A 20,037-nucleotide genomic window follows, 5' to 3' on the forward strand; every position below is an offset into this window, starting at 1 on the left:
AACTAGCAATTGCAACAGAAGTATACACCTCAGTCCACTTGCGTCATTGGGCTAGTTTTTAGCCCTGCCTAAAACATCTGGACAACTGAGAAGGTGACTACTACTTTAGTTTAATAATCTCAACAATTCAGTACTAAATTGCTTAGTCGTTGCACAGGTTTTCAGCGCTTATCTTCCAATGTTTAATGTATTTAAAAACAAAACACAGAAATGACTACAGTCCCTTTAAAACACCCCTCACCACAATCACTTTGGATCATCTTTACAGACATCTGAACATGGGGTCTTTGTTGACTTTCATCAGAAGGGAGGAATTTGGCTCTTATCAGTATGCGTGGATACATAATTCATAACATTAAATTCATCTAGCAACAACAAAGCAAATAATTATGAAAAACAATGATTCACTTCTTTATATCAGATTGTAGGCATACTAGGCAATCAAGCGCTGATTAGACAGAAGTAGGACAGAGTGATATCATCATATGATTGTATTGAGTGGTGGGAACTGGAGGCACAACAATAAGGCATTATGAAAAAGGAATTTATTTTTTTATAATTTGTCATGTGAGGAATACAGATCGTTCAAATCAAGACATTCAATCACATGATGATGTGATTCCAATGTTGACAGCAAACATTTGTTTGCAAAACGTGTGATTGGAAAAAAGCTACAGATGAGGCACGCAGATTAAATTGACTTTAATTAAAGCATAAGATGCCCAAGCAACGTGTTCTGTGTGTCAATGACTCAACACACTGATCGTCTCATCAACAGAATGAAAGCATGTTCCCGGAGTAGGTAAAACAACATTTATGTACATGATACAGAACCCAGGACAAACTATCAGTAAAAGTCAGGTTTCCACCAAGTGGATCAGTTCTGTTCTGATCAGGTAAGTCCTATCTATTGTGTGTAGATAGACTGTAGAATATTAATAGCTTCGTAAGGCATGACATGATATCGTACTAGCAAGACAATATAAAATCTGACAGTAAAACACGTACAAAATGATAACACTCACAAGGAACATTGAGCAGACGCGAAGACTGAAATAACTATGTGACTACAGAGTCTAGTCACTCACTATGCCACTCCCCTCAAAGGGTCACAATCCACATGACGTACTTGTGTGTGTGTGTGTCAATACTATAAAACCAGTTTGTTTACATTATTTCTATTATGTTTTATGACTTTTTGTACAATACATCCATCCATTTTCCTCCGCTTATCAGAGGTCGGGTCACGGGGGCAGCAGCCTCAACAGGGAAACCCAGACTTCCCTCTCCCCAGCCACTTCCTCCGAGGCGTTCCCAGGCCAGCCGGGAGACAGTCTCTCCAGCGTGTTCTGGGTCGTCCCCGAGGTCTCCTCCCGGTGGGACGTGCCCGGAACACCTCACCAGGGAGGCGTCCAGGAGGCATCCTAATCAGATGCCCGAGCCACCTCATCTGGCTCCTCTCAATGTGGAGGAGCAGCGGCTATACTCTGAGCCCCTCCCGGATGACCGAGCTTCTCACCCTATCGCTAAGGGAGAGCCCGGACACCCTGCGGAGGAAACTCATTTCGGCCGCTTGTATCTGGGATCTTGTACTTTCGGTCACGACCCACAGCTCGTGACCATAGGTTACAAGCTGTGGAAGTTCAGTACTTCTCATTCATAAATCCTCATTGTCATAACCAACGGCATTTTAACCATTGGTTCACATTCAATTCCTCAATGAGGAAGAAAAGTGACAAATCCTCATCGACCAATGGACAAACAGCAGAATGTTAGCTCCACAAGACAACTAAAATCCTGTTACACTGCTTGCTTTTCCCAGTTTATTCCTCAGTCTATGCCATTTATTAAGAACACCGACGGGAGAATGTCAAGTTGACCTGCCAGTTTTCAGATAGATAATTTCTGGATCTTCTGTTATAGTGCAGAATTTCTGTTCCGTGTAAAAGTGAAAGATGTACCACTGCGGCCAACAAAGTGGTGCTGGAAACTGACAGCTTTTAGGCGAATACCTAGGGACTCTCTGCAATGGAAATGCAATAAATTGTGTACCGTATCAATGTAAACTGAACCGTACCGCTTGATGAAGCGAGGCTTGCTACAAACAGAACAAGTCGGACAAGTCATTTTACTTCAAGTACAATCTGTAAAGTGTAATCTGTCATCCTGTGTTTTAATGGCAAACATTTGTTGAGGCCTAACTTGGGATCATTGGGGACTTATCTACAAATTGTGAACGGCTCTTCCAGGACTCATGCTGCATACACAACATAATATTCAGTATGCCACATGGCAACAAAGACCTGAGTCAATTATTCCCAACAATCCCTGGAAATAATTTCCATAACAATCTACTTTTATTGTTGATCTTTATCAATGTCAAGAATTTGACTTCCACATGGCAAACATCACAGTGAACGTTCATCTCAATCTATGATATACAACTCTGGATTATATCCGATCCGATATAAGCTATAAACTTACATACTTATTTTGGCGTATGGAATGTTACAAAAGCGGCACGGTGGACGACTGGTTAGAGCGTCAGCCTCACAGTTCTGAGGACCTGGGTTCAATCCCCGGCCCCGCCTGTGTGGAGTTTGCATGTTCTCCCCGTGCCGACGTGGGTTTCCTCCCACATCCCAAAAACATGCATGAATTGGAGACTCTAAATTGCCCGTAGGTGTGACTGAGTGCGAATGGTTGTTTGTTTGTATGTGCCCTGCGATTGGCTGGCAACCAGTTCAGGGTGTACCCCGCCTCCTGCCCGATGACAGCTGGGATAGGCTCCACCACGCCCGCGACCCTAGTGAGGAGAAACGGCTCAGAAAATGGATGGAATGTTACAAAAGGCTTTATGAGGTGATATTACTCAAACAGAGAACAATAATCAGCAACAGTAGGTATGAGAAAAACTGACCCATTATGAACAATGAGTTGCATAGAGTAACTAAAATAAGAATATACTACAATTGAATAAAATTACTAAAAATGAAATCCTGAAAAATAAATAAAACCAATAAAAATGGATACTTAAATTGCAACACAACCACTGTTAACCTCATCATATTCTACATTTGAATAGATTAAATAAGAAATTAATTAGAGAACCATGAAAAAATCTCAAATACTAATTATACTTTTAAAGTACAAAATAATGAAAATTCAATTCGTTATTTTATTTATTTATTTTTTACTTTCAATATATGGTGGGAACATTTGCTTTCTCCATGTACAGCAATACACTTGAACTTCTCGAAGCAACTGGGGTTCAGTTTTATTGACAATCGCTGTTCCTGCTGTGCACGTCCTGGCCTCTGAGGGGCAGTATGATACGAGATACACACTTGAAGTAAAAGAAAGAAGTCACGATCCAACATTGTTCTTATAACTAGTTTATCACAGGGTTTGAAGAATACTGTATATGCCAGAGAGTATAGTTATATTGCCTGTTTGTAAGTGGTTATACAGCGTTTGTGTACCAATATTCATTATTTTGAAAAATATGTGCCGCAAGTTCAATGCTAATTTTGGTTAGCTCGTCAATGGTAATTTTTGTTCATTGTGTTAGATTTGAGCAAGTGATTTTTGAGAACAAAAACAATAAAGAAAAGAAAAAAGAAACTAAGGCTACGACGTGTTTGAACATTCAATAGCTCTAATTCTCGTTACGCAAGTTTAGTGTTACAGTGATGTTAAACTGAAGGGTCAATAAATGACTAAGCAAGCAACATTTACTCTTACTCCTTGCTACGATGTTAGCACTTTAGTACGCCGTCGGGGTGCTGCTGAATAAAAGTGCTGGAGCAGAGCATGGAATGGACTGCTTTGTATAAGTGGTAAAATCTGAGATTTTAAATCCAGTTCGATGAAATGCTGGAATAAGAAAACTATGCAATAAGATTGGAAGAAACCTATGGAGTAAAACTAAAACCATGGAATAAGACAATGGGATAAAACTACAGAATAAATCCATGGAACAAGACAATGGAATAAAACTATGGAGTAGAGCTAAAAAAAAAGTTCTAAAACCATGGGACAAGACTATGGAATAGAAGTACCAAATAAAACACTGGAATAAGACCAAGGAATTATGGGATAGAGCTGGATCAAAACGACTTGACTAAGACCAATAACACTCTGGGTTACAAGTACGGGGGGAACACTGGAATAAAACTTTGAAATTGATCTGGAATAAAATGATGGACTAGTAACATGAAATAAGACCATGGAAAAATGGATGGAATAGCGCTCGAATAATACAATGGATTTAGATCATGGAATAATTCTACAAAATGCATAAAAGCTGGAATAAGACCATGCAATGAAACTATGGAATAGAACTGCAGTAAAACAATAGACTAAGAACACAATGGCATACAAGTATAGGAATAAATTGTTGGATTAAAAACATGGAACAAAATGACAGAAAAAGACTGAAGAATAAAACCAGGGCACGGAACAGAGTTGGAATAATATAATGGAATACCACTTAGGGATGGAGCTGGAATAAAACCATGGAATAGGATTATGGAATACAAGTATAGACTGAAAACGCTGGAATAAAACCATGGAAAAAAACCATGGAATAAGACCATGGAAAAGAGCTGGAATAAATCAATGGACTAAGACCATCTATGGACTAAAACCATGAAATAAGACTATAGATTACAAGTAAAGAATGAAACGCTGACATACAACCTTGGAATAAAACTATGCAATAGAGCTGGAATAAAATGGAGTAAAACCATGGATTAAAACTAATAAAAGAACGGACTAAAACTCTCGAATGATACAATGGAACATGACTCTGGCAGAAACCTATGGGACAAAAAAGTCTGAATACATGTAAATAATAAAAAGACTATGGAAAGCATCTATGTGATAAAAGTATGGCAGAAAACTCTTTCACTAGTGTCAATTTGACACTTTTGTCAGACCTGTTATCGAGGGAGAGGTGTGGGGGGTGTTTTCAACTTGTTGGACGTCTGCCTGGTCGGAATTCATGTGACAGAGAGTGAACCCCTCTCCTCACCACCCCCATAACACCGCACGTCCCCCCCCCCTCCTCCCTCCCTTCAAATATCCGTTTAAAAATAGCCCGAGACGTATGGAAAGCAGCCCGGAGTTCTGAGAAGGAGCGAGCTGACTTCCAAGGCAAATATTGTGCACATATGGCGAATGTTAAAGAAATATGCCAATAAAAAAATGAAGTATTACACACCATATAGGAATCTGCTCAACACTTTCCACTCTTAATCAGGGAAGCTCATCTTTGCAGGGGACGTATGAAAAATGTTGTCTTTGATAAAAATAGCAGCGTGCCTGGAGTCCCTGCCTACCCATCAAATGTAAAATTAAACAACCAAGTAAATCTTTGCTTATCTGACCATTTCTGAAAATGTATCTGAAACAATAGTAACGTCACAAATTGGATAATTAACATGAGAGACTGGCTGAAGTTCCAGAGCACAAGAACCACTTAGATGTTTTGACTGCAGCACTATCATGTCAAAGCCAAAAGGTAAGCAGAGCTGCGGTGTGAGCACAGATTAGTGTTAGCTTCTGATAAAAATGTTGTATTGTGCGGCTAAGTGTTCTATGTCATGCGCCACACTGCTCCATTCATTGACAAATTTACTTTCATGGCTTGGTGATGAAATGTTGCATGTCATAATGCAATGGGACCTTTATGGATGCTCGCTTTTAGCGTATGTGTGTGTGTGAGGGATATTGTTAAATTAGCCAGCGATGTCTTCGGACACGGACGTGTTATTTGATGCAATATTAATTACTATTAATTATTACTATTAACTATTATTATTAGCAATAATAACAACAATGGCTTCTAAAATGCGGCACCTGATTGCTCCGTGATGAAGTGCGTCTGTGTTTGGTGATGTGTACATGCAAATAGACTAGAACAGCAGCTCTCTAACCTTTTACACCAAGTACCACCTTAAAAAATATTTAGCTCTCTACATACTACAATAATTTGGTGTGTGCCGTAGCAATCCTAAGCGCTCATCAGAAACGAGGAGGGGTTTTTATTCCTAAGAATTACACCTGCAATTATGTAAGTCAGTGTGACATTAGTCTGAACAATAACACTGTTTAAATATACGAAAAGATAAAAATACTTCATGATTCAATGAAAATGTATTTCACAAATAAATAACTGCACTTAAATATTTAAAATCAAACCTCTTACAGATTGAATGCAAATGTAAAAGTTAAATACAACCAAACTGCACTTTTACATGAAAAGTAACACTACTGTACTGGATTAAACAAGCATCATTCTAATGTTTGACTGGATTTCTTGTTATATGTTGTAAATTTTATATTTATTTCAGCAAATCATTTGCATACCACTAGACGAAGTCCACGTACCACACTGAGAGTCACTGCACCAAAACATTTCTCGTTTTAATCATCCTGCTTTTATTTTGGAATTTTAACTTGACAATCTGTGTTTTGGCATGTTATGTTTTGTGTATCATGCCCTGTGTGGGTTTTCTCCAGGTACTCTGGTTTCCTCCCATATCCCAAAGACATGCAGGGTGGGTTAATTGAAAACTCTAAATTGCCCGTAGGTGTGACAGTGAGTGCAAATGGTTTGTTTTTTTTCCTGTGCTCTGCGATTGGCTGGCGACCAGTTCAGGGTGTACCCCGCCTCTCGCCCGAAGATTGCTGGGATAGGCTCCAGCACGCCCGCGACCCTAGTGAGGATAAGCGGAACAGTAGATGAATGAATGAATCTTTTCCATTTGTGGTGTTTCAATCTTAATTTTTGTCTTTTCACTTAATCTTGTTTTTAAACCATTATTTCTTTACCTCTAGTCTGTTAAGTACACTCTTGTTTTCCACACTCTGGGCTTTGGTTCCACTAGCACACACAAACAGCCAGCGAGTTCCAATTGTCAACCTAACAAAAATCTGGACTCGCCACTGACCTGCTCCTCAAATAAGCCAATTTTACAATGGCAGAAAATGTCCTGTATGAAAAATGTCTATAATGGTTGATCCTTGGGGTATTTTCATAAAAATATATCACAGATATTTTATGAGTCACCTGGGAACTGTTTTGAATTGTGAAAACAAAGCCTCATGTCTCTCAATTTGCAACAAGATGAATGACTGTAGAGGTCAAAGGTAAAAGTGTCTATTTGTGGACAGAGACCTCATTAAGGCTTCTCTCTATGAAAGATTACATTAAATACGTGACGAGGGAGGCGACGGGCGCAGAGAAGAGAAGTCATTTTGGACTTTTAATTTCTTGCTTGGTTTCACATCTGCGGGCCATAAAAAAAGCTTCATTTTGTGAGACGGCATAGTGACTCCTCCCCTTCACGCTGTTATGCTAATTGCTTTAGCAGAGATGTGACAATTGCTTTTGTCTTCATCGACAGCTTTTCTCAAACCCTCAAACTTTCTTTTCCGATGGCACGAAGACTGACTTTTCACACAAAATTCATTACGGACACTTGCTCAGAGACCCCCTTACACGACACACGCCAATTGTCAACCAATCAAAAAATCAATCAATCAATCATCTTCTGCTGGAAAAGTGACCTTTGAGAACATCACTTTCCAGTCCATAATGTTAAACACTGTGACATTTGATGTCACCTAATTACATCACACAAGGTCTCACTATGATTTGGCATTTAATCAAGAAAACTTCTTTTAACCCTACTGTTACGTGTGCATCTATCTGTAGTACAAAAATCTATTATAAATTACTTAAAAGGAAGAAAATTACAAAATAAGGTTAGCATAAGTTTTCTACTTGTTTCTAAAAATTTCTTAAAGGGAAAGGAAACCCACTTTTTACCTGAGTACATATGTGCTACCACTAATCAAAATGGTATTCTGGTTAATGTTACGCTCCTGGAGTAAGAATTAAACTGAATAATTCATTAATCTCCACCAATCTAATTTTGGGCAATATCACCTTCTGCTGGCGACTGACAAGGTCACAACTACCCCCGCGATGGTTGTGCATGTCATTTTTCTGACCTTAGACAATTGTGTTATTGGGCTAATGATTTGTATGTTTAACAAACTGCTTAAAGTGCGTCAACAAATGTAGCTCTCTTTCTCACATCACTCAAGCGGTGGCATTTCAGAAGCTCGTTCGTAACTCAAATTTGGGCTCACAATGCAAAGCAAAAAATAAATATGGACCCAACGATGGCTCTTAACTAAAAATGAATTTACGTTGGGGCACATTTAAATGAAGGTAACACTTTAATAAAAAAACAAGGTACTCTTTAAAATGGGTCAATTTAACAACTTAACAGGCACGTTAAAGAAACAAGGCATTAAACAAGACAGTGTATCAAGCTCAAAAGCATTAACTTCAGTCAACATTAAAGGATATTGGGAAAAACACATCCCTAATGTTGAACAACTCTTCAGAAATTGTCAGCCAGCATGCATGCATGACAAACATCACATGAAAAAAAGCATCAGAAATTGTTTAGACATCTACTTTGATTTTTCTTTGGCTTTTTTTGCATTTAGCAAGTGATCAAAGCAGCGAGAGCTTGAAAACTTGGTGCGGAGCAACAAAGCAAATCAATAAGCAAGAGTGTACGCCGCTGGCTATTCCCTCGCACGCCAGCTTCGTTTTTTTCCACGCCGCACCTCAGTTGTCGCCCGCGACGACACCAAGTGAGCAAGCGGACATGCTGACATATTCTTGTCCAGGTTTTAAATAAATGTGGCGGAGGTGCATTGTGGGTGGAGCACTTTGTCATCAAGCAATCATGCTGGCAAGCCAAAACACACACACACACAAACACACACGCACACCCACACACCCACACACACACACGATCTAATTATACAAACTCAGTGCGGTTATGACGGACACCACTGAGGTGTGTATACTTTGGCTTGGGTGGTTACCGTGGTTACCGAGATCTAACCACTGCACTTCACTATGCTTGTCCTATGCCCTGACAAAAATGTCACATAGGGCTGGACGATGTGGCCTTAAAGTAAAAAAAATAAAATAAAATTAAAAAAAATGCCTTCACGTATAGAAAAAGCATATTACAATGACATTATTTAAAACTAGTTTTACAGTTTTTTTTTTTTTTTTTTTTTTACCCTTCTGGGTTTTACTTTTTCTCCTGACAACAAACAACCTATGAATAGCAACTTGACAAGATTTCCCAAACATGAGAGCCTGTAAAAATGCTGAATCTGGTTGGAATGGCTACTTCAACCAGAGTAAAACGCACCAAAAAGTTTGAAAATCCAATGATTGGTTGTGGACAAATGTTTTTGTGTCAAAAAAAAAAGCCTTATTGGGCAACATTTTTGTGCTTCATATTGGATTAGCCTGGCATGGTGACCGACTGTTTAGCACATCTGCCTCAGAGTTCTGGGGACCGGGGTTCAAATCCCACCTGTGTGGAGTTTGCATGTTCTCCCCGTGCCTGGGTGGGTTTTCTCCGGACACTCCGGTTTCCTCCCACATCCCAAAAACCTGCGTGGTAGGTTGATTGAAGACTCTAAATTGCCCGTAGGTGTGAATGTGAGTGCGAATGGTTGTTTGTTTCTATGTGCCATGGACAAAGATAGCTGGGATAGGCTACAGCAGCCCGCGACCCTAGTGAGGATAAGCGGTGTTGAAAATGGATGGACGGATGGATATTAGATTTACACAGTATAACTTTATTATTTCTCAACATATATCCTCAACCTTTTTGTTTCATCTGCTAGTCAGGGAACCCCTTCTCTGATTGGCTAACAAGTTCGGTTGAAAATATCCACACACAAGTTGGTATTAGCTGAACTTCAGCGGGATTCTCCGAGTTGACATCCAACTTACAGTGATGTTCCAAATGGCGACAAGTACCTTAAAATCTGCACTTAAATAGCGCAAAATGGAACATTATTCGTGAGAAGTAAAATAGATTTTGTAATTTAGGGATCAATTGTTTTTTTTTGTGAATTTGTTATTTTTGGAAGATTTTATTGATGTTTGAAATGCTCATTCCATGCTTTTTAGAAAATTTCACAAAGATGGCAGCCACTTGTCACGGTGCTGCTTTGAAACAAGTTTTGGAACCAAAATTAACTTCCATCAGGTTTCACCGAAATAATAGAAATCATATTTTTTTTCCTATACAGAAAAAGGGAAAATAAGCACTTCCTCATTAGAAAAACAATTCCCTTTTCTCCAAACATTTATGTAAGCATGATACTTAAGAAATCAATATTGTCAATGATCAACTATTTAACATCAGAAAATTTATCCATGTAGATTCTCAATCATTCAGGACATGGTAATCGCCAAAGGTTGAACTCAACTGGGCTCTTCTTGTTTGTTGAAGACGTTTCCCCTTCTTCAGCAGTTCTAAATTTTAGATGTGGAGTCTCCCTTTTTACATCTCTGGTGGGTGTATCCACTGGGCATGGTCACAATAGGGTTGTCCTGGGACCTCTCCCCAAGATCGTCTCGATTGAAAGAGTAGCCCCTAATGAGCAGGTGAACGACTGGTTGCAATGCAAATCACTCACGAGCCACGCCTGGCAACAACAACAACCCTATTGTGACCATCTCCAAGGGAGACACCTACCAGACACATAAACAGGGATACTCTACAGCTAGAGTCTTTTGGATTGAAGATGAAACATCTTCAACAAAGAAGAAGAGTCCAGTTGCCTCGATTCAATCTTTACAGATTATAAAATGAGCCGTCCAGCTGCCCAGATCAGCTTGTCCATACGTGAGAGTAACACCACACTTCCTCTAGCTCTTTTAAGCACATTTCTGATGTACAGCTGAAAAGGTGAGCAGGATTGCGGTCGAGAGTTATTTTTTGAAACGTAGTTGCTAGAGGTGTCGGGAAAGTTGTTAATGTGTCAACACTTACTACGCTTATGGAGACGAGTTCCAGTCTATTCGCCACCATGTTGCTAGTGTAAGCAGTTCACATCGGCGGTTTGAACTACGGAATGCTACAGAAGGCTAAAACAAACAAACAAATAGACAAACTTTAATTCATCAATGACATCGATTAATTGTCTCACCCTAAGATCACGTGACAGCCCGGCCCGCCGACAAGGGGTTAACGCTTTCCCGCCACAGAAACCGAGCCCGTCTGGACTGGATGCTCCAATGCCTGACACTCAGCCAACTTTGTGGTCCACAGCCAACCACCATCTTTTCCTGTTCGGCCTCGGATTGAACACCAAGCGCACGCAAACCACCAAGCGGTCGGAAGAGGGGAAGCTGCTACTGCTGCCATGTTTGCAGAAGAGCAGCGGCAGTTAAAAGCCAACATGGACGACAGTTGATTACAGAGTTCCCTCGCTATATCGCGGTTCATCATTCGTGTCCCTGATATAGGCAGCGCTGAAGTCTCCTGGAAGACATGCTGCCTTTCTGTTTTGCTGTATTCTGTTTGTACGTTTTGCTGCTTCATGTCTGTCAAATGAGCAGTGGTTTGAAGGTTTATAATCACCATAACATCAATGCTAATTTGCCTTAGCCCGTCTATGACGCATTATTTGTTAGCATTAATACAGCGGAATATTATTAGACAAAATTATATGGTGTGGTTGAACATAAAATGTTAATTCTCTTTTTGTGTGTCAGTTAGCAGTGACAAATTGGCAGTGACAAACATCTTGAAGAAAGCATGCTTTTCCCCTTATTTGAAAAACTAAGCGCTCAAGAGCGCCAAGAAACAAACGTTTGGGAGGGGTGAAACAAAAAAGTTGTTAATATGGTCCTCTAAATCGCAGACTATGGCGGTTAGGTCTGGAACAAATGCTCCCACACTTTCGACATTTTGGCTTTTTTTTCCAGGTTTCTCCTCCTTTGTTGCGTTTAACAGCGGTTTGCAAACTATAATAATGCATAACACTCGTCGTCGCCATCTTCCCGCTCCTTGAATCAAATATTTGCACTTCGCTGCAGCCTCCTTTTCCTCACATGATGACATAAGCACATTGTCCTCGAGTGTCTGCCCCATTGAGCTTTACAACTCATTCCTGCCATTGTCAGGCAGCCACTGTAGTATCAAACTGGGAGGGTTGGCAGTGAATGAGTTAAATAAGTGAACCCCCAAGGGAGAGAAAAATGCTCAAACATTTTCTGTCCTCAAAGCAATCAAAAACTCAAGTAGTGCATTTAATATCTGTGAGCGAGTTGTTCTCAATTTTGCCAGATTTTGATGTAACGGACACAAATTTACATATTCACCCTACAGTGAGTTTGCTCCCCATGACTTGGCAGATAGGCTGGCCATAGATCCAGAACCACTTTCAAGCCGCAACACTGAAGCACTATCACCACGAACCAAAAGTAAGAAGAGCTGCAGATTCGCACCGCATACTGAAATGATTGTCGATGCGGCGGAAATAGGTATTCACGTTTGCTAATGTGTTGGCTGTATGAGCCACACACATCTGCAACACTAATTGGCAAATTGTAATTCAGTGGCTTGGTGATGAAGTGCTGCATTCAACAGTGAAAATACAATACAATATTCATAGGTGCTCGCTATATAGAGATAGAGAAACACAAATTTGTGGAGTCCTGGATTTTTCCAAACAGACACGCGTTCCCTTCAACACCAAGCGCTCTGATTGGTTCCTTCATTGCGAAAGACGACAGCGGGCCATTAGTGGAATAACTTACATCTGCCGCCTTCTTTCCTTGCGATTTTAAAAGCGGTTCAACAACTTCTCGTTTTACCGAGCTTGAAATGCTTCCATGTTTCAGACGCACACGCCCACCTGGATGGCATTTCATCCAACTCCTTGTTCCCCAAGGGCCTCCCCGACAGCCCTCCTGCTGCCTTCTTCCCCAAGTCGTCCTCCCTGCTTAGGAGGCTAATTTCAACCACCATTACCTCGAGGGCCGTTAAGGAGACGCCATCTGCAGCAGAGGACCCCCTAACGATAAACTCAACGCCAGGGATGGAAATGGTAACTAAAATTCCATGCGAGGATTAACACTCCATTAGCGGTACTGACTGAGATGGTGACTAATCAGAGCTCGGGGAAGTCATGTGAGATAAACATGGAAGTTTACATCACAGCAGCGCAATCTGGGGGGATGGAACAAAGCTCTGAAAAACCCAACACCAGGGATGGAAATGGGAACTAAAATTGCACGCAGGGATTAACACTCCATTAGCCACACAGAGTGGGAAGGCAACCAATCAGAGGCCGGGAAGTCACGTGATATCAACATGGACAACATAGTATGTCACATTTGTTGCCAGCTCTTTAGACTAATAGCTATGTGTTGAGCTGTTTTGAGGGGACAGTAAATGTACACTGTTATACAAGCTGTACACTAACTAATTGTCATTGTAGCAAAATCCCACTACATCACTCTCATCCCATGAAAAGATATAAAATTAGGAATGTCCCGTTCATATTTTTTGCACCAGAGTCCAAGTCTTTGATTTTAAGTATCCGGCGATACAGAGTCTCGATCCGATACATATAACTACGAAAACTCAACTTTTAATATTTCAAAGAACCAAAAAAACAAAAACATTTTAATAATTGGTAACAAGTAAAATAATATTTAAAAGTATGTGTAAACTACAATATGTATTTACCAAATATAAATAATTTTGGTAATCCTAATTGACCCAAAACAGGGAAATTTCAGTCTGATATCATGTCAGACAGTCAAGGGGGGAAAATGACTATCTGGTTTTCCTGCTGCGCGTGCCTTGGCCTCTGAGGGGCGGTGTGATGCGATGCTTGCATGAAGCTCCACGTTTGCCGTTAAAAGATAGGCGAATGTTGCGATAAAACAATTTAACACATTTTTCACAGATTAGGAAGAATATATGCATGGTAGTGTTGTTATATTACCTGTACAAATAGTCGTTATTTCAAGGTAAATCCCAACTGTGATCCAATGCTAATTCTAGCTAGCCCGTCAATTGGGTTTCCCATCGACTATTAGCATTAAGCTGATGATTACAAACGATCGTGTGTCTGGTATTTAAATATAAAATGCGTGCAATTCTATTTGTTGCGCATTTAGTTTAACAGTAAACTACACCTGGGGTGTCATTAATCATGCTCAAGGAGGGCAGAGACTGTTTGTGTGTGAGTGTCACGCACACAACACAGCGTTTCCATGTCACTTTCAGTCACTTTACCGGTACTAAAAATACAGAAAAAAAGTTACTTTTTAAAAAAAATATAAAACGAACCTATTACTGGTTCATTTGGCAAGATCCTTGCACCTTTGGATTATTTTGTTACTTTGTGACATTTAAGATGTCAGAAAATTAATGAAAAATGAATCTTTTTCACCCGATCTTGATTAGCTGAAAATCACGTGATCGACCCTGATCTTTGATCCCGTGATCAGATCGGGACATCCCTAAATAAACATTTTTATAAAAATGTGAGGAATGTACTCACTTTTGTGAGCTAATGTATGTCAAGTGAGCACAATCTGAGAAGCCGAAACAAATTGGCCTGCTGAATGAAAGGATGGATGAATGCTGAATGGAAATGGGAACTAAAATTAACCACGAGGATTAACTCTCCATTGACTGCGGCGACTCCCGCTGTCTTGAGAATTAGTTGCAACTTAAACAGCTACTCGGGGGAATCAAGACCAAACCGTGCCACAAATACATAAAATCTGCGAGTAATTGACACCCCTCCTAAAAGAGCTTTACAACTGCCTACAGATGCCACAAGATAACAGCAAAGTAATACTAGTTGAAACCCATCTACTCAATTAAAAATAGTTCCTTGGCACGCCGCAAGATGGCAGCAAACCAATACTTGAGCCTGAGCAAAAATAAATCAGCAAATAAGTGAGTTTTTCATAAAAAAAATAAAATAAAATAAGAAAATGTGAATTTATGAATGCCAAATTTTGAATCGGGAGACGTTCACTGGATTGCAAATTGGGACTGTTTATTTCATCAATACAATTTGAAATTTGGCTTCAAAGGACAAGCGTTCTGGCCCTTCTTGACAGCCTTTTTCTGACCTCTTGATTGGTTGGTGAGAGCAAAACTTGTTACAGCCAACTTAGACTCGCAAAATGTGTGGAGCAATCTCCTACAAACATTTTCGTGTGCGTGTAGCAGATTGCTGCACAGCAGATTGCTGCACACATTTTGGTGTGCGTGTAGCAGATTGCTGCACAGCAGATTGCTGCACACATTTTGGTGTGCGCGTGAAGCAGATTGCTGCACACATTTTGGTGTGCGCGTGTAGCAGATTGCTGCACACATTTTGGTGTGCGTGTAGCAGATTGCTGCACATATTTTGTGTGTGTGTGTTTTTGTCATGTTATTGGACAAATACCAACTGTGGACTGCTCCAGTTGATTAGCGTAGGACAGTACATGCTTTCTTATTGCGTTTTTTTTTTTGGATAATACTGATGGTTTGTATAAATAAGACGTGATAATTGTAACATGAAAAGGTGGATTAAATCGGCTAAGTCTTCACTGAAGGCCCAGGTGCCAAATGCATGGCCCGCCACTGTGCCAGCACGATTAATGAAGACAGAACAACTTGATGGACTGCTGAATGCCGAATGGAAGTTGCCTCCAGTCAAGCGAAAAAACTGGATCCAAGCGGAACCCGAGCTCGCCATCATATAACCGTGATGTCACTGCTGCAGCAGCAGCAGGAGCAGACGGCGTCGCCAGGTCCAAACACAGGCGAATTCTCCCGGGGAATGAGGTGACAACTTGAACAGCAGCAACAGTGACTTGTGCACGCGCACTGACGGCTGCCTGCGCGTGCACAAAGACAGGCTGACCCGTTCTCAGCATCTTCTTCAGCTGCACAACTGGAAGCTCCCTTGCTCTTTTATTTTTTTCGTGCAGCAGCAGAACAAAAGCTGCGGAGGACAATGAGCTCATCGAGCCGCTTGGACCTGGCGGGTCCAAGTAAGCTATACATGCAGGAAAACATTCAGAAACGAGAGTTAAAAAAACCAAAAAAAAACCAAGTCATTAGATGTGAAGCCACAGTGCTGAGTGGACACATTGTGGAGTCAGATGCTTCTCATTAGCGTCACATTCGCAAAGTTGCGGACGTGGACGCTGGTGGCATAGGAGACCCGAGAACCGAGACCGGAGACCGGAGACCGGAGACCGGAGACCAGCCCCCCCCCCACCCAAAAAAAAAAAAAAAAAAGACAAAAAAATGGAAGCCAGAGATGAAAACAATGCGAACATGTAGCGTAGAAAAGTGTTCGTCTTACCTTCTTCCTTGACGGTCGCGTAGCAGACACGCACACAATATCACTCAACTGTTCGTTAGCGCTCTCGCTTGTCAGCTGTTAATTACCATGACGTTACGTCAAGTTAACATTTCAGTGAGTTTGCGCTCCACGCGAGGTTCCGTATCCCACAAAGTGTCCTCGCGCACTGACCACAGTCGCCACACTCGACTCGAGCGAACTAGACTGAGACAAGACCACAAGCAGGAGCACAGGCTGAGGATACGCCCCCCTCACTGGAGAGGGACAGGCCATTCGGCCAATCACAGCAGAGTATAGCGAATTTATCTGCTTTCTTATTGGTCTTGTAGGTTAACCCCCCCCCCCACCCTTATTAGCACCGCTCACTTCCCATCCAGATGTTAAATGTCTAACTGTGTCGGCCTTTTTGAACGGACGCCAGCCAATCAGAGCGCAAGGAATGCAAGCTTTAAATTCAGACCTAACACCTGAACTAACGAGCTCGGTCAAGTGATTGGAATTGTTTTTGTCCGTTGGGTTGAAAGTAATAAATTATATATTATATTATATTATATTATATTATATTATATTATATTATATTATATTATATTATATTATATTATATTTCAAATTAAATGACATGAAATCAGGGTTATTCGCAAAAAAACGTCCACACTGGGCAAAACAGGTCGAAGGTTCAGGTGACTGACAGAAGCAAGAGACCGGAACAAAGCAACAGGGGTTATGCGCGACCAACATCCACATTTGCCAAAACTGGTCAAAGCATTTACTTTCGGCTCGGGTAAATGGCGGAGCCCTGTAGCAGTAGACCGGCACAAAGCATCTGTCGGAACTTAAATCTGTGTCTTCAGTAGCCACCAGGTTGAGCTACACAATGTGTAAGCTCAGGAACGTTGGTAGACAAAGTAGCATGCATTTTTCAGGTCGAAGTAGTGGTATTTGATTGACAGTTGAGTGGGGCGTGGCTTCAGCGCATTCAGGGGACTAGTGATGGGCACGGCAGTTCTTTTGAGTGTACTGAATCACGCGAATCAATTCATTAAAAAGATTCGTTCACTGAATCATTCAGTTCTTTTTCACAAAATCATTCAAGTGCCCATTCAGTTAATGATCCATCCCTGAGGTTCACAGTCACTCAACACGTTCACCGAAGGACTATGCGTTGTTGTTATCATGTATTGTAAACTAGGAAAGGCGGGGAGATTATTTAAAAAAAAATATTCGGCTAAATTATCACCTACCTATGTCTCTCTCAGCAAGCTCTGAACATGCGTCCAGAGAACTCAGCTACCGAACCTTCTTCCGTGTCCCCTGACGTCCAGCTAGGCTCTCGCCAGCCGGCATGACTTCTGCATTCCGCTGTGGAAAGTGCAAATTTACATTTACAATGGACCAGCCCCCACTCACCTTACTGTTATTGTCATCTGATTAGTGGAAAGCAAGCGTCTTTGAGTGTCTTGATAAACGCTATATAAGTTTAATGCGTTATTATTTCCATTTTCAACACCGCTTATCCTGATTAGGGTCGCGGGGCGCTGGAGCCTATCCCAGCTGACTTCGGGCGAAAGGCGGACTAAACCCTTAACTGGTCGCCAGTTAGTCGCAGGGCACATGTATTATTATTATTATTATTATTAAATAAAAAGCTTAGAGACATAGAGGGAATGATATGTATGTGTACGTATATACATTTATGATTAATTAAATTTATTTTAAATATGTGTGCTTGACTGACTCAAAAATTTGCCGTTAGCTTAAAGCTGTTAGTGGAAACTATCCCCGCGAAGGACGTCAGGACTTGCAGTTAAAATCACTCATGAGTACGTTACTGCGTAGTACGTCGTTCTTTGCACAAACAGATCACTCTTCGTACTAGTACATCACTCCTTAGCGGATCACAAACGAACAAGTTCAACGAACGAATCACTCGTGTCTAACGGATGGATCGCGAACGATAAGTTTGACGAACGAATCACTCTTCAGTTCTTCATTTCCTCAGTACACCAGTTCACTGAACAAATCACTCAGTTCACTTAAGTCCCACCCCCGCCTGCACGGCGCTGCCTGACGCTGGCTGCCAATTGGTCATTCGCCGAAGTGAGTGACAACGCTGGCGAATCGCAAATCACATGGCAGTACGTTTAATGAAGTTCCGCCCCCGACTTCACGCTGGCTGCTCATTGGTCATTGGCCGAAGATTCAGAAGCGAGTGACTTCAACAGCTCCGTTTCCGGTCCCAGCCGACTCGCTCGGCTCACGGCGGCCAAGCTGAAAAAACGAATCATTTCATAAACTGATTCGGTTCAGTTCGTTCACTGAAAAGATTCGTTCTTCTGGACGAAACGTTCGCGAACGTAACAACACTACAGGGGACATGTCCACAGCCTTTGAGAGCGGAGACAGTGGCTTGATTTTTCCTGATTTTGAAGCCTCATTTTATATACTTGGTGATATTTTTATTAATTCAAATTTCGCTTCTCTAATGTATACAACTCTCCAGGTGGTGCATCTTCACCTTGCCAGTAGTCTGCTGGAGCCACGGTATAGCTTCAATGTTTATTATACAGCCTTCTGCCTCTAGTCTGTGATAGGGCAAGTTTTAAAATAAAAATTGTAATTGAATTAGAGGACGGCACGGTGGTAAACTGGTTAACACGTCCGCCTCACAGTTCTGAGGACTCGGGTTCAAATCCCGGCCTCTCCTGTGTGGAGTTTGCATGTTCTCCCCGTGCCTGTGTGGGTTTTCTCCGGGTACTCTGGTTTCTTTCCACATCCCAAAAAATATGTGCGGTGGGTTAATTGAAGACTCTAAATTGCCCGTGAGTGCGAATGTTTTTTTGTTTCTATGTGCCCTGCGATTGGCTGGCGACCAGTTCAGGGTGTACTCCGCCTCGGCCCCGTTCTCAGAATTGTGAGGCAGATGTGCTACCCAGTCGCTAACCTTGCCACCCAGTTTTAATATACATGACAAAAAAGCGTTTTTGTTTTTTACTGTAAACCCTACCTTTAACAAGCACCCTATCACCAAGAAATGGCGGCAGCCATCTTGGATGATGAACCAGTGATTATATTAAATAATAAAATCATGTAACATTACACATTAAATAAAATTATCCATTTCATTAAATTACATTGAATACATTTTAAGTTGGTGGCACGGTGACCGACTGGTTAGAGCATCTACCTCACAGTTCTGAGATCGGGGTTTGATTCCTGGCCCCGCCTGTGTGGAGTTAGCATGTTCTCCCCGTGCCTGCGTGGGTTTTCTCTAGGCAATGCGATTTCCTCCCACATCCCAAAAACATGGTTGGTTTGAACGTGAGCGCGAATGGTTGTTTGCTTATATGTGCCCTGCGATTGGCTGGCAACCAGTTTAGGGTGTAGCCCGCCTCCTCCCCAATGATAGCTGGGATAAGCTCCAGCACTCCCGTGACCCTTGTGAGGATAAGCAGCTCAGAGAATGGATGGATGGATGGATGATATGGAAGTTTTAAGTTTCAGTTAAGTTTTAAGTTTTAATTTTATTATTTGCATTTAATTATAATAAATTTTTAGTTTTATCCTGTTTTTTATCTATCTATCTATCTATCTATCTATCTATCTATCTATCTATCTATCTATCTATCTATCTATCTATCTATCTATTACAATTACATATGTTTAATGTTTATCCCAGTCTGATGCAGTAGATTTTTGTTGTTGTTGTCCCTGAATTGCATACTTGTGTATGCAAGAGAGGTGGAACGGTGGATGACTGGTTAGAGCGTCTGCCTCCCAGTTCTGAGGACCCGGGTTCAATCC

At 41.2% G+C, this 20,037-nt stretch overlaps 1 protein-coding gene across 7 annotated transcripts in view; it reads right to left on the reverse strand.

Moving 5' to 3' along the window:
* The window catches only part of sema6e (sema domain, transmembrane domain (TM), and cytoplasmic domain, (semaphorin) 6E), a 197,866-nt gene that overhangs the window by 127,480 nt on the left and 50,349 nt on the right, over positions 1-20,037 (reverse strand). For 5 of the 7 annotated variants that reach the window (XM_061674687.1, XM_061674689.1, XM_061674692.1 and 2 more), the window contains one exon: positions 17,478-17,595. The gene's annotated coding sequence lies outside the window, so the exon portion shown is untranslated. Of the gene's footprint in view, positions 1-16,236; positions 16,427-17,477; positions 17,596-20,037 lie in introns of those variants that run through there. The other 2 variants (XM_061674690.1, XM_061674686.1) reach the window with 1 other exon arrangement.

The sequence above is a fragment of the Phycodurus eques genome, chromosome 4 (assembly GCF_024500275.1).
Source record: "Phycodurus eques isolate BA_2022a chromosome 4, UOR_Pequ_1.1, whole genome shotgun sequence".
Lineage (NCBI taxonomy): Eukaryota > Metazoa > Chordata > Actinopteri > Syngnathiformes > Syngnathidae > Phycodurus > Phycodurus eques.